The sequence below is a fragment of the Bison bison genome, unplaced genomic scaffold (genome assembly GCF_000754665.1).
Source record: "Bison bison bison isolate TAMUID 2011002044 unplaced genomic scaffold, Bison_UMD1.0 scf7180017864050, whole genome shotgun sequence".
NCBI classification, from domain to species: domain Eukaryota; kingdom Metazoa; phylum Chordata; class Mammalia; order Artiodactyla; family Bovidae; genus Bison; species Bison bison.
In genome coordinates, this window is record NW_011494622.1 from 1993099 (window position 1) to 2008495 (window position 15397).

The window sequence follows — 15397 nt, forward strand, 5'->3', positions numbered from 1 at the left end:
TTTTTTTTAAGGATTGTGGTTTTTCTTAAAGATATTTTTTTGATGTGGACCATTTTTCAGAAAATCTTTATTGAATTTGTTACAATACTGCTTCTGTTTTTTTATGCTTGTGGTTTCTTTTGGCCACGAGGCATATGGTATCTTAGCTCCCAGATCAGGGATCCAACTCACACCCCCCCTGCCTTGAAAAGCAAAGTCTTAACCACTGGGCTGCCAAAGAAGTCCCCACACCAACCGTTTTAAAATGTTTTTAATGCAGCTGTTTCAGTAGCAGACACTTGGGATGAAAAGCTTCCTTCCATACCTGGTTTGTCCAGTAGTTACAATTACAGAGGCGATTTGGATATTTGGGCATACCATGCTCTTCCTAACTTTGGGATCTCATTTGAGATACTAGAAGCATAGCAACAGGCAGCATAGGCTTTGGAAACAGGAAGAGTGAGTTTTCAATACAGGTCCAGCCGGCCACCTGCCAGTCATGGACCTTACCCAGTTTCCTTTTCTATAAGATTGAGGTGATAATATTTGCTTTTCAGGGTGATTGTGGGGGCTCTCAATACTGTATATGCTGTACCTAGAGCAGTGCCTAGAGTGTGGAGGATACGCAACAGATGTTAGTTTCTGACATTCAGTCTCTAAGTCGTGTCCAACTCTTAGTTTTTCCATAGATATTAGTTACTATTACTTTTAGAGAATGTTCCATTTATAGAACCAATTAAAAACCTATCAAGTTTCTTTTCACCATAAAGAAAATCTAATCTTTAAATGGGACCCTCTGCCTTCTCCATGCTCACTTTCCAGGAATACAGGCATCTGCCTGTTCATCATCCCTTTTCCTGCTGCCTTGGACCCTGTCACCCGCTCATGACTTCTCCCTAAGAGGAATAAGACAGCCAGGTTAAATTCTCCTGCAATATAGCACAAAGGCAAACCTGAGAAGCACTTCATTGCTGCTCAGTAAATAAGGGGAGGTAGCACTCTGCCTCGGTAAAGGTGATGGCACCCCACTCAAGTACTCTTGCCTGGAAAATCCCATGGACGGAGAAGCCTAGTAGGCTGCAGTCCATGGGGTCGCGAAGAGGAGGACATGACTGAGCGACTTCACTTTCACTTTTCATTTTCATGCACTGGAGAAGGAAGTGGCAACCCACTCCAGTGTTCTTGCCTGGAGAATCCCAGGGAAGGGGGAGCCTGGTGGGCTGCCATCTATGGGGTCGCACAGAGTCGGACATGACTGAGGCGACTTAGCAGCAGCAGCACCTACTCAGAGGTGTTGAAAAGCCTAAGCCTGCTCAACTCTGGACTAAGACCATCATGATTTAACCATTTTAGGCTGCCAGCCTGCCTGAGTCCTAGCATGTCCCTTGATGTAAGTGGAATTTTGCCTTCTTTTAAAGCCCAGATTCATCCTTTCCAAAGACAGGGACTCTACCTTATCCTCTCCTGTCCCTTCACGAGGACTGGGATTCTGCTCCTTAGCGCTAGTCCCTTGATTTGTGCCTTGCTACATACTGGCAGATTCCATTCAGGCCCCGGTATTCTGGGTACCAGAGGACCACTCTGGTCCTTCTGCCTCTCAGGCCGTAAGAATGGTTGGAGGATATCCAGCCACCTCACCCCCATCGTGTGTTTGTTCACTTAGATGGAGACCTCTTGCTGCCATTCTTTGGAGAGATCTCTCCTGGGCTAAAATGTCCTTTGGCACCTATCTGCAAGTAAAAGTGGTTGCTCAGAGCCTGCGCCACCCTCTTGGCTGGCAAGTACCAGGCTTGGCCCTCCCCAGTAGGTCCTGTCCAATCATACCTGGGTTTGTGTTGGCTATTGCCACAGGTGAAGGTCAAGTTGAGGTATGGTAGATACCTAATGGAGGTATCTTTCTTTCTCTCTAATGGAGAAAGAAATGGCAGCCCACTCCAGCGCTCTTGCCTGGAGAATCCCACGGACGGGGGAGCCTGGTGGGCTGCCATCTATGGGGTCGCACAGAGTTGGACACGACTGAAGTGACTTAGCAACAGCAGCAGCAGCAGTAGATACCTCTAAGTTAGGAATCTCTTAATCCAAGAAGGCTCCTCTGCCAATGGCAAGAAGCAAAGACAGAGCATCTCTCTTTCCTTTCTTCTTCGCTCTGCTTCAATTATTTTTATCTTGGCTTATGCAACAAAAGCTCAGTGATGAAAAACATCTAGACTGTTAATAGTGCAGTTTAACCAAAAAGAAAACCACAGATAATACAGAAATTATGTTTTAATGAAAGGAAAAATGGCTAATAATCACACCACCCAGAGGTAATCTGAAGTTACTACTACAGAATAATTTTTTTCAATTCATCAAGTGTAAAATTTCAGATATGTATAATGATAAGTCCTAGAATCTGCTGTATAACTTTGTGCCTATAGTTAAGAATACTGTAATTATATACACTTACAAATTTGTTAAGAGGGTAGATCTCCTGATAACTATTCTTACTGCAATTTAAAAAAAAGTTTAGAATCATTACATACACACACAACACAAACACACACACATGCATATATATTTCTTTATAAAACTTGATATTAACTTATATATTTCTAACTTCAAAACAAGGAATAAGTTACACATCCAGAAAATCCATTACACCTATTTTTCCTCTGCTAATATTATAAGCATTGGCTAAAATTGATATTTATTGATAATTTCTTGGAAACTATACCTTGATTACTAATAAAAATCAGCAAATTCATTTATGTTTTATAACAATTCTTGCTAATATTTGATTCTTTGAAAGCTCTCATAGTTAAGGTTGGAAAATTCTGGTTTACTCCTTTCTATGTCATATGACCTGAGTCAAATTATTTAATGGTTCTGAGTTGCTCTTTAAAATTGGGATGTTGATATATATTGACCACTAACATAGTAGTATAAGGTGGTTTTATCAGTCTTTCTCAACTTCTTGCTAGGTAAAAAGCATGACATATGACATTTTTTTCATGTATGACACATACCATGAGGATTAGCAATAATAGCTATCTTGTCACTCTCATATAAGACTTTAGAATGCAAATAAATTCAGGATACTTAGGTATGTACAATAAGTAATATTTTCTGTTAAATCGACCAGTGTTTCACAACAAAGATATTGTGATCTATTGTGCTAAAATACACAATGAATTTGTAAGCACCAAACAAAATAAGGTGCTACTATTTCAGTAACTACATTAAAATGGAAGGTCTATTTCTCACTTTGCAGAAATCTCACCCAGGTGGGTAAACATTTTGCAAGTTTGAATACCACCTGACAAGAAACAATTAAGAAATTCAGTGCTTAATTTGTTAATTTGTTACCTGATTTAAATGAAAGATAAATTAAGCTGTGTTCTTTATTTATTAGCAAGATTCAAGTAAACAAGTTTTAGAGAAATAAATAGAATTGAGCTTCTTTGTGCCTGATTTTAATTATAAAATAACTTTCAAAAACAGCTCTTCATTTGTTCCACTTAGAATAATTTCAGAAAGCATATCTCTGAGTTACAATTGATAGCTTTCAGTTAACACCTTTATCTCAAACACTTGCTTATTATAATAACAAAGTAATATTCTTCTAGACATCTATTCTGACTCTCTTTGATTCTAAAATCTAAATTACCAATAGTCATTTAAATAATAATGAGCATTAAAATGTGTGTATAAATAATTGCTATATGTAAGACTTCCAATATATGTAAAACCAAATTATAATGAATGGGAATGCATGTCACTGTCTGTGGCATATTTATTAGAAGGCTACACAACAGTATAATTAAGCTTTTGAACTACCTAAAATTATTTTCATCATTGCTCACCTTAGAATTTTTTGACAGAAACTTTATCCCAACTATCAAGATAAAAGGAAAAAAAAAATACCCTTTTGTCTATCATCTTAAAACTTTCACTTCCTAGGGTTCAAACCAAAAGATAATGCATCTGCTTAACATCAAGCAGTTTTTAGAACTCTCCTTGAGAATTTTTTTCCACCATCAGTGATTCGTAACCACCTCCTTTATGTGGTCGTATGATATATCTTTTAAAGTCTACATTTTAAAGTTATTTCAGGGGCCCACTTAATCAGAGTCACACAGGCCCTGTGGGTTGCCTTTATCTGCTCCCCACTTGCATTTTGTCTCAGCATTTCTAGGCCTTGTGTGCTGCTGGCAGCTCAAATCATGGTTTGCCAGCATGCCTCTGACCAAAAGAATAACTCTGGGTTTGCTCCATGCCATGGTACTTGGAGAATTTAAAGTAAATAAAAATAAATTCTATTTTTTGTTAGCTACAAATACATACCTTACAAGAAATGCTTAAAAAAAAATGGGCTGGTGAGGTGAGGTATTAAAGATTTCTTTTTTATGCCACAGTTTCATTCTTGGTCATTTTTAAGAAGCCTAAAATAATTTTCATAGAATAAGCATTTATTATGCACCATAGCGGATAGTATATTTAAATCAGAAATGGAATTGCAAAAAAAAAAAAAAATCAAGCCCTGTAAGGACAGAAACTAGGTCTGTTCTGTTTGCAGCTTTGTTCCCTCTACCTAGCACAGTTCCTGGCATGTAATAGACACTCAAAATATATTGATTAAATAAATAAATACATAGGGATGAGGGGAGGAAGAGGAGAGAGTGAGAAATAGCAAGAAAATCAGAAAATATTATCCTCATCCAAAGTCATGAGGCAGCCAATCTGGAAGAATTCAAGGCTGTTTGCATCAATTATGGTCATAAATATTTGGTGGACTTAGCAGAGGTTAAGGAAAACAGCAGATAGGATTTTATTTTTTCAACATAATTAATAATTGCATCATCACCATGTCCTCCTCAGGCTTCCCAGGTGGAGCTAGTGGTAAAGAACCTGCCTGCCAGTGCAGGAGGTGTGGGTTCAATCCTTGGGTCAGGAAAATCCCCTGGAAAAGAGCGTGGCAACCCACTATTTCTCTATTTCTCTAAATAAATTCTCTATTTCCTAGAGAATCCCAAGGACAAAGGATCCTGGGGGGCTACAGTCCATAGGGACGCAGAGAGTCAGGCACGACTGAAGCAACTTAGCACACACACATGTCCGCCTATTGTGTGATTTACTGTTTCCAGCCAACCAAATATCTCTACCAAGCAAGGTCCCATGCAGAAACCCTAAAACCAAGAAGGAAGAAGTGACTTACTTGGCGGAACCCCAATATAAAATTAAACTGTGAAAGTCACCGAGGCAGGAGGTGTCTGGGAACACACCCTAGTAGCAGTAGTTTTATACCTAGTAGTCTGTACCTCTTAATCCCCTCACACTTGATGAAATAAGTCAAAGACAAATACCAGATATTTTCACATATAGGTGAAATCTAAAAAATAAAACACAGGAATAAATATAACAAAAGAAAAACAGACTCACTGATACGGGGAACAAAGTAGTGGTTACCAGGCTTCCTTAATTTTAAAACTGGAAGTAAACATTTTAGGGGATTAGGTCAGTGGAAACAGTGTCAGACTTTATTTTGGGGGGCTCCAAAATCACTGCAGATGGTGATTGCAGCCATGAAATTAAAAGACACTTACTCCTTGGAAGGAAAGTTATGACCAACCTAGATAGCATATTGAAAAGCAGAGACATTAGTTTGCCAACAAAGGTCGGTCTAGTCAAGGCTATGGTTTTTCAAGTGGTCATGTATGGATGTGAGAGTTGGACTGTGAAGAAAGCTGAGTGCCGAAGAATTGATGCTTTTGAACTGTGGTGTTGGAGAAGATTCTTGAGAGTCCCTTGGACTGCAAGGAGATCCAACCAGTCCATCCTAAAGGAGATCAGTCCTGGGTGTTCTTTGGAAGGACTGATGCTAAAGCTGAAACTCCAATACTTTGGCCACCTGATACGAAGAACTGACTCATTGGAAAAGACCATGATGCCGGGAAAGATTGAAGGCAGGAGGAGAAGGGGACGACAGAGGATGAGATGGCTGGATGGCATCACCAACTCGATGGACAAGAGTTTGGGTGAACTCCAGGAGTTGGTGATGGACAGGGAGGCCTGGCATGCTGCAGTTCATGGGGTCACAAAGAGTCGGATATGACTGAGTGACTGAACTGAACTGACTGATTGACCTGCAATCCCTTGGACTGCAAGGAGATTCAACCAGTCCATCCTAAAGGAAATCAGTCCTGAATGTTCATTGGAAGGACTGATGTTGAAGCTGAAATTCCAATACTTTGGCCACCTGATGCGAAGAACTGACTCATTGGAAAAGACCATGATGCCGGGAAAGATTGAAGGCAGAAGGAGATGGGGACGACAGAGGATGAGATGGTTGGATGGCATCACCAACTCAATGGACATGAGTTTGAGTGAACTCTGGGAGTTTGTGATGGACAGGGAGGCCTGGCATGCTGCTGTCCATGGGGTTACAAAGAATTGGACACGACTGAGTAACTGAACTGAACTGAAATGACTGATTGATCCTACAACCAAAAACAAAAGCAATCACTACTAGGATAAGTGGCATCTCAGATGTAAACATGAGATGGTTTAGGGAACACTGGTTTAAGACCTTCTGGGGCTACTGTCTCGGAAGGCAGAAGGTGTGGGAGGGGGCATGACTGGGAGAGGTACATTAAGGCAGACTCCAGGCCAGTGGAATCTGCTTGTTACAAGTACTGTGTGTGATGTTTGAAATCTGGTGTCTTTTGGTTTGGGTTTCCCTAGAAATAGTCCCTGAGGCAAGCTTTAAAGGGTTTAATTGGAAAGGGCTGCTGGAAAGACCTTTGAGAGAAGTGGAAAAAGTGAAGCAGAAAGGAAGAAGGAAACAGAAAGTTCAATAAAGAGGTGTTAGCTTGTGGACCTTCAGAGGCTTCCATGGAATCCCACCTCTGAGAGACTGCATGGAACAGTCCGGAGTCGTTCTCATCCAAGAGGCAAGGAAGCTGGAGTGCTTGTTCACCACTTCCCCTCCATCACTGGCCCAGGCTTCCCCAGGTGCGTTAGCTCCGTGGTGTTTGGGGCCTGTCCGGCCATTTTTCCTGCCTCACTTCTCCAGCCAGGCACCCGCCTCGGGCGAATGGGGAGAGGCAGGTGACATGAGAAACCACAGAAAACAGCGAGTGCCCAAAAGGTGGGCAGAGCAGAGGCCCTGCTGGCACTTCCAGTGGTGTCGTTTTTTTCACTTTTTACACGTACGCCTGGTGTATAATTTCGTCAGCATAAATCAGAAAATCTTTGATCACAGACCAACATTAATAACAACAAGCCCCATGTGCACATCTGTAGGGGCCACTTCTCTGACAGAGTGATCACCACATGCTGCTCTTCATATCTCTGTCTGGGCGCCCTCCTTTCTCCTGCCTGGCCCTCCTTGTTGAGTATGCTCATCTCTTTTCTTTTATTTCCTGTTTTACTCTGCTCGTGGATCTCTGATCCACCCTTTATCTTCAAGCGGTGCTCACTCTCACCTGGATTAATTGTAGTCACCCACCAGTTGGTCGTCACGCTTGCGCCGACCCCAAGCACAGCCCGCCTCAGTGCAGGGTCAGCCTTCTGAAAGCTCAAGGACAGTCACGTACCCTTTTCCTCCCCTGGCATGTACAGGGCTTTCTTATGGCCTATGAATCAGCACAAGCGTCTCTGTCTGGCATTCAAGGTCCCCCGGCCCCCACCAGTTTCCCTCTCTCACCTCTTCTTCTTCAAGCCATCTCCTGAGAGCCAGGAACCACAGAGAGACCCCTCAGCATTCCTCACGCAGAATTATTTCTCTGTCTCTGCTTCCCCAACAGGCCCGTGATGTCTCCCAAGTTCTGCTCCACCCCCCACCCCTGGTACCTGCTGTAGAGAAACTGTATTATACTGGTTTTTAAACTAAGTTTGGTTTCTTAAGTTTTAGCCATATCCCTTTATTAAAACAGACCTTGTGTCTCCCTTTAGTATAGTCTTTTTAACAAAAATGTAGATGAAAACAAGGTTGGTAATGTTCAACGAGAGAACTGGAATGTACTAACTTAAAATGAGCAGCTCACAAGGAAAAGGACCTGCCCTCTGAACAGTGCACAGGTCCGAGGAGTTGACCTAGCTGCTGAGAAGCATGTAAGCTGTATCTAAGTGGATTAGTTTGATCATGGCCATAGCAGCAACTTCTCTGCTACCATATGGGTAAATGACTTATGGTTCCATTCAGAAAGATCACTTAGCAGACTAGCATCATTATTTTTTCTCTTCATGCTGCAGAGGAAATGGAGATAAAAGGTATGGGGAAGTACTTCCTAGAGACTTAGCAGAGAGAGAAAACAGCAGCATCTCTCCTCTCTGTAATAAAGAGACTCATTACTCCATCGTTAGAAGGAGAATCAATTATTGAAATGTCAACATTGAAATATTACTTTTATGGGCTTCCCTGGTGGTTCAGAGGGTAAAAAATCTGCCTGCAATGCAGGAGATCCGAGTTCAATCACTGGGTCTGAAAGATCTTCTAACAATGAACTCCAATCTTCCTAAAAATTCTCAAACTCCATATCACAGAGACCTGAAACCTAAGACCATGTGGCCTGGGGTTATATCGTAGACATGTGCCCAGTGGTGGGTTTCCCAGAATCTTCTTGCTATACTTTGACCCCAGGTTTCAACACAATCTTGACTGAGATAGAATCCCCTGACCACAGGGATAGCACATTTTGAATTCAGAATTAGTCTGATGTGCAGAAACAAGGAAATGCAGTTTCCTATGCTCTATGGAGTTTGTGGATTGATTTATATTCATTACACATGATCATACACATTGACTGATTCACCTGCTCTCTACAAAACAAGAGAAGTTGGTTCTGCTAAAAAGCTTCTCTGACTGGATGGGATGTGTTAAGTAGACCGTAAGGTACAAATCCAGCCCATTAGTGACCCAAGTGGACTAACATTTTTATGGACCAAACTGTAATCAAAAGCTATAAATGGACTATAAGAAAGGCAGTGTAGGCTGTTGTGTGTTGCAATATCAATAGTAATGGTGCAACATCAAAATTAAGAGCCTGACATAACTGATAAAATAGCAATTTATTTTTAGATCCCTCCTCCTACAGCATTTGCAGTAGTGTTCTAAACATATGTGCAAATCACTGGAATATACCAATTTTAAAATGTTGTTAACTTGCCAGCATGGGTCTAGGTACAGGGACATATTAGCAACAAAAAAAAAAAAAAAAAGAAGAAGAAGAAATTTTCCACATTATCCTGGAAGGTATAGCAAACAAATCATAAACATAAGAAATAAGTAAATCATAACAAGTTAGAAAGCAACAAGTGGGAAAAAATTACAAGCAGAATGGAATTACAGGATCAGAACAAGGATGATGGAGGCAGAATGCTGTTTCAGTGGAGGTCAGGAGCTTCACCAAGAAAGTGACATGTAAACAAAGATGTGAAGATGAGGATGGAGTCAGCCTAGTGGGTACCTGGAGGACAAGCATTCTGGAAGGAGGAAAGAGCAAGAACAAAAGGGGAAATGCCTGTGGAGAATAGAAGTGAAGCCAGGTGGTGCAGTGGTAAAGAATCCGCCTGCCAATGCAGGAGACACAAGAGATGTGGCTTCGATCCCTGGGCTGGGAAGATCCCTCAGAGAAGGAAATGGCAACCCACTGTGGTATTCTTGCCTAGAGAATCCCATGGACAGAGGAGCCTGGTGGGCTACAGTTTATGAGGTTGCAAAGAGTCAGACATGACTGAGTGACTGACACACACACAGGCAGGAGGAGGAGGGAAGACTTCAGATCACAGTGCTGACCTGATTCCTGTGAAAGGAGAGAGGGAAGGATTGGTTCACAAGAGCCTCACACTGTCCTGCACATCTGAGCAAGTTTCAGACAGACTCGTGGGAAGCCCATGAGGAAAACCTCTCATGGGAGGAGTTGAGACGCAGAAGGAGGGACTTCCCTGGCAGTCCAGATGTTAAGACACTGCATTTCTACTGCAAGGAACTCAGCTCCATCCCTGGTTAGGGAACTAAGATCCTGCTTGCCATGCAGCACAGCCTAAAAAAAAAAGATATAGAAAAAAAGATGCCTAGCTTGAACACACCTGCCTTGCACAGTCCTTTACTGGGTGGGAGTGTAAGACACAGCTGGGAGCTGGGAGCCAGGTTCTTTTGAAGGGCGAAAGGCATATGTGGTGTGTGCACATGATGAACAGGAGTTGCTGGGACTACAGCAGAGTGAGTAAGAAGGGGGATCAGATACATGACGGAGTCAGATCATCTAGGGTCTCCTGAGTTATTGTAAGGGCTTCAGCATTTTACTCTGAGTGGAATAAATTAATGAGTAGAAAACACTGAGTGGTTTTGAGCAGAAGTAAGTGACATGGAGAGTTGGACCATAAAGAAGACTGAGCACCAAATAATTGATGCTTTTGAATTGTGGTGCTCGAGAAGACTCCCTTGGACAGCAAGGAGATCAAAGCAGCCAATCCTAAAGGAAGTCAGCCCCGAATATTCATTGGCGACACTGATGCTGAAGCTCCAATACTTGGCCTCCTAATGCAAAAAGCTGACTCACTGGGAAAAAGACTGATGCTAGGAAAGATTGAAGGCAAAAGGAGAAGGGAGTGGCAGAGAATGAGATGGTTAGATAGCATCACCGACTAGTTTCAACAAAGTTTGCGAGATGGTGAAGGACAGGGAAGCCTGGTGTGCTGCAGTCCATGAAGTTGCAAAGAGTCAGAAGAGATTTCAAGACTGAACAACAAGTGACATGAGTTCACTTCTATTTTGAGAGCATCACTCTGGCTCCCATAGAGAAGACTGGTAGGAAAGGGATGGGATAAGAGCAGGGAGATTAGGTAAGAGGCTATTGCAGGGACCCCGGGAAAGGTGAGACGGGCCAGGCACTGGTAGCAAAGGAGGTGGTGAGAGGTACAGTTGTGGATACGTGGGGAAGGTAGAACCAAGGAGATGTGCTGTGAGATTGTCCGTGGAATTAAGACAGAGGGAAGACAGAGGCTGTGCTCCTTTCCGAGGGCTGCCATCACAAAGTGCAGCCAACTGGGCACCTTATAGCTTTGAAGCCTGAGAGTCTGAGATCAAGGTGTTCATTGGTCCCTTCTGCTGGCCATGCCAGAGAGTCTGTTTTGCAGCACTCTCCTGGCTTCTGGGGGCCTCGGGCTTTCCTGGGCTTGCAGATGGCACCCTACCTGTGCACCGGCATCTCCACACCATCTTCTCTCTGCTCATGTCACTCTGGGTCCAAATTTCCATTTTCATGAGGATGCCAGGCATGTCAGATTAGGACTCACTCCAGTGGCCTCATTTTAACTTGATCATCTTCGGAGAGCTTACATCCAAAGAAGGTCACATGCATGGGTACTAGGAATTAGGACTTCAGTATCAGTGGGGGTTGGACGGGAGACACACCTCTGCTGTAACAGAGGATAAATTCAAGAGTTTTATACTAAATAACTGAAAAGCTGGAATTATTATTGATTGAGAAGGGGGAGGCTGTGGGCAGAACGGATTTGGATAGAGTCAGTTGGAGATGTTTATTAGAAATTGAGTGGTAATGTCAAGGAGGCAATTATATCAATATGAAGCAAAGCTCAGGAGACGAGGCTGGGCTAGAGATGAATTTTGGAGTCATCCCTATACAGATGGATAGGATTGAAAGTCATGATCCTGGGCGAGATGAAGGCTGGGCTAGGGACCAAGTCCTCTGGCGCTTCAAAGTCTGAAGAGGAGAGAAGAGAAGGAATTAGCAAAGATGACTGAGAAGCATTGAGCCAAAAGAGTAAACATGGGCGCTATGGTTTGCCATGGATTGGAAGCTGACTAGGGAACAGACACTGTGCTCCACGTTGTAGACACATTATCTCTAATTCCTACAACAACACTACAAAGAAAATGTCATCCTCACTTGTGCCGATTATCCAGCTCAAGCTCAGAGAGAAGTACTTTTAGCCAGAATGGGATTGTGCTTTAGAACAGTGGTCCCCAACCTTCTTGGCATCAGGGACCTGTTTTGTGGAAGACAGTTTTTCCACATACAGAGTCAGGGGATGTTTTCAGGATGATTCAAACACATTACATTTATTGTGCACTTTATTTCTGTTATTACTACATCAGCTCCACCTCAGATCATCAGGCATTAAATCCCAGAGGTCAGGGACCCTTGCTTTAGGGCATGAACTGCAGTGTCTGGCTTTGAATTCCCATTCTGCTTCTTAAATAGCTCTGAAATCTCCAACAGGAATTCTGCTTCTCTGTTCCTCAGAGTCCTCAGCTGTTAAATGGCAGAAGTATCTGTCCCTAGGATGGTTATAAGGGTTAGATAAATTAAGACTCTAAAAAAAAGTTAATGAATTATTTTTCAGGTTCAGTGAGAACCTTGGTAGATAATAAACACTCTAACCTTACCTGTTAATTCAGTAAACTGGCTACAAGTTACACTTCTCCAGAAGAGAGAGGATTTGAACCTAAGATGTTCTGCATTCAAAGCCCATCCTCTTTCTATAAGATCACAGTGAATGTGACTCTTTCCTGATCATTAGCACAGATTAATTAATTCAATTAGAGGAATTGATCATTTGGAAAACATGGAGAGACAGTTTTGAAAGGCTGCATTAAATATGTTTTACTAAATAGGAAATGAAGTTTTGAGAGGATAAAGTGTCATCTAACTGTGAAAAAAATACAAGAGAATCCTGAGAGGGCCTGAGGCACCTGGGTCTAGGGTGGGACAGGCTGGCTTTATTAGGGTCTATTTCTCAGAAAAGAAAGTACTTGATATAAATGTTCCAGGGAAACTAAGAAGAGAAAGGATTTTCTTTCTCTCCTGTCTCTCCTAGGCCTGATCTTTTCCTTCTGGACTCTTGCCATCAAGAGTAGGATGCCCAGGAATATCTGTTTAAAGTTCACACTGAAATAAGTGATCAGAATTAGGACAGTATAATGTCCATAAGACTGCAGCCATGAAATTAAAAAGACACTTGCTCCTTGGAAGGAAAGCTATGACAGACCTAAACAACATTAAAAAGGAAAGACAGCACTTTGCCAACAAAGCTCCATGTAATCAAAGCTATGGTTTTACCAGTAGTCACGTACAGATGTGAGAGCTGGACCATAAAGGAGACTGAGCACCAAAGAATTGATGCTTTCAAATTGTGATGCTGGAGAAGACTCTTGAGTCCCTTGGATAGCAAGGAGATCAAACTACTCAGTCCTAAAAGAAATCAACCCTGAATATTCATTGGAAGGACTGATGCTGAAGCTGAAGCTCCAATACTTTGGTCACCTCATGCGAAGAGCCGGCTCATTGGAAAAGAACCTGATGCTGGGAAAGATTGAGGGCAGGAAGAGAAGGGGGCAACAGAGGATGAGATGGTTAGATAGCATCACCAACTCAATGGACATAATTTGAGCAAACTCTGGGAGATAGTGGAGGATGGAGGAGCCTGGCATTCTACTGTCCATGAGGTCTCAAAGAGTGGGACACAACTTAAGGACCAAACAACAGCAACAGTGTCCTCAAGGACCTGACTGGAGAGGATTGAAACAAAGAACACTAGGTATCGAAGACAAAAGGGAAGTCAAGGACGGCAAGTGCCCATGAGGGAGCGCTCTTTCCCAGTGATGACGGGGAGACCAAAATATTCTAAAGAAAGTTGCAGTAAAGCAAAGAGAATCAAGTAGTCGCCCCAAGATCTGTGAGCACAGACCACAGCAGTGAAGGCTGGAGGAGTAATCAGGAGAAGTGGAGGACGTGAGTCTTTTTAGAGCAGCTGAAAGAGAAAATGAAACCAATGAGAATAGACTCATAAACATTTAGGGCTGGAAGGGCCCTGTGGCATTATCTCCTTGAATTGTTTCAATACAAGAAGGAAACTAAGGCTAGAGAAGTCCAATGACACACCCAAGTTCTCCCAATTGGCAGAACCAGGATTTGAAAGAGCTAGATCAGAAATGAAGGATCAATTTGACAGGTGTTTTTAAAGAGGGAAAGGAAATTTACTGACCACTTTGTCTTTTTAAAAGAGAAGAAAGAATGGAAAGCCTATGGAGGGGTCCAGTGGGAATTAAAAGCAAAAGGACCCTTCCTATCTGAACATAGAAAAGTAGGAAATAAAGGACCAGAAATAGCAGAGGGAAGCATGAACCTTGTTCCCTCTTTCTGTGTAAAAGGACCTAAGACCTATGAGAAGAACACCATAGTGAAGGGTTACAAAATTTAATATTTGGCAGTGGGGAGACTTTGAAAACTGTAGATTACTTCAGCAAGTTAAAAAAAAAAGACGTATGATAGTTATCTTATTTGCAAAAAGATAAATAGTGCAAATATTTTCTTAAACTTAACTATCCCACATTTTTTGTTGAAGAAGCAAAATATACACTAAATTAAGCCTGATTTTATAAAAAAAATTCCTTGGATGTCTACCATGGTAGGGACTAGGGAATTCAGCATGAAATTTATAGCACTTATATAGAGTTTTTTCCTCCGTATTTCTTATGTTTGTATTGCAGTAATGAAGAAATATGAAAGCCATCTGGTGACCAAATAATATCTGTAAATTCCCATGGATAAAGCCTCACCTTTATATTTCAAAGTTATTAAGTTCAAGTCCTGTTATGGTTCTACTTTTATTAGTTTTTTCCCCATCAATGCAATTATTGATTGATTAATTCTTATTGGCTTTCTAAAGTAGAAAAAAATTATGGCTGAAGTAAAACCCTTTATAGACAGGAAAAAGTAAAGTATATAGAGAGTGGAAATCTGAGCAGGGTGGTAAAAGCTTTATCCTAGCCAGGTAGCTCTCTCAGAGTCCAGAGTCTCAGAGTCCAGAGAGGTTTGGAGGGACTAGAGATGCTTGTGTGGGGACCAGTGTTGTTTCTCAGGCTCTCGGCCATGTAATGATGGTCAACATTGGCACAGCCCCCAAACAATGTACAGTGCACACAGAGCACTCACACCTTTGCTCTCACTCAGCCCTGCAACCTGCGAGACAGACATAATAGGTGGTACCTTCTAAGAAAACAGGCTCAGCAACGTCAGCTGACTTATGTGCATATACATGAGTTTACTCAGTCGTATCTAACTCTTTGCGACCCCATGGATCGTAGTAGCCAGGCTCCTCTGTGGAATTCACCAGGCAAGAATACTGGGGTGGGTTGCTATTTCCTTCTCCAGGGGAATCTTCCCAACCTAGGGATCAAACCCAGGTCTCCTGCATTGCAGGCGGATTCTTTACCATCTGAACCACCAGAGAAACACTGACTTGTTCTATATCATGTCGCTAAACATGATTGATGCAGAATTCAAACTGAAAGGGTCAATATCTCCTTTTTCTCTTTTCTTTTTCCATTTTGGACACAGACCACATGATGAGTTTACTGATAGGTAAGCTTGAGGCTCTCTGGGAATATGTGTGTGTGTGGGTGGGTGGGGTG